Source organism: Physella acuta, unplaced genomic scaffold (genome assembly GCF_028476545.2).
Source record: "Physella acuta isolate Inbredline_101_S28 unplaced genomic scaffold, ASM2847654v3 ptg001038l, whole genome shotgun sequence".
In the NCBI taxonomy this organism is placed as follows: Eukaryota; Metazoa; Mollusca; class Gastropoda; family Physidae; genus Physella; species Physella acuta.
In genome coordinates, this window is record NW_026732555.1 from 80,001 (window position 1) to 80,751 (window position 751).

General features: G+C 32.2%; 1 protein-coding gene across 1 annotated transcript in view; it reads right to left on the bottom strand.

Moving 5' to 3' along the window:
* LOC131954896 (uncharacterized) overlaps nucleotides 1-79 on the bottom strand; it is a 15,387-nt gene extending 15,308 nt beyond the window's left edge. Inside the window, exon 1 of the mRNA XM_059318716.1 lies at nucleotides 51-79. The gene's annotated coding sequence lies outside the window, so the exon portion shown is untranslated. The remainder of the gene's footprint in view (nucleotides 1-50) is intronic.
* Between the last annotated feature and the right edge of the window lie 672 nt (nucleotides 80-751).

A 751-nucleotide genomic window follows, 5' to 3' on the forward strand; every position in this document is an offset into this window, starting at 1 on the left:
AATGGAAACAACACAAAATAAAATTATAATAAGCAAAAGTGTATATTTACACTTTGTCCACACCACAACATCATTTCCATCGTCTTTAATGCCCAAACCACCCCCACCCTCTCCCTATTATTTGAGTGATTTCGTTAACGGACGACGCTCTGAACATTAGACACGATTTTTTTAAAATTTGGATCTGAAAACAACGATAATATTTAATCCCTATTATTTGAGTGATCTCGTTAACGGGCGACGCTCTGAACATTAGAGACGAATTTCTAAAAATGTGGATCTAAAAACAACGATAATATTTAATCGCCATTATTTGAGTGATCTCGTTAACGGGCAACGCTCTGAACATTAGAGACGAATTTTTAAAAATGTGGATCTGAAAACAACGATAATATTTAATAGGATCACACTATATTGTTAATTGACTTATTAAAAAAACATTATGTTGAATTAAAAAAATTTTTAGGAATTAATTATGGTCATTAAATCACGATTATAGAATTCATTGTACTTTGACGTTTTTAGTACGACATGTTTAAATGCACCAAAGGATTCGTTGATTGCTGAAAAAAAACGTGCAGAATTTATTTGGATTCGCTCGCTAAGTTCATATTAAAACTGATGCATGTATTAATCAGTAGTTCTTTCTTCCTTTTTGGAGGTAAAGTAACGATCTCATTCACGCATTCACAGAAACCTTAATAGTTCCATAGTCTCAACTGACCAAATCGGATCCTGAATTATTATGAGT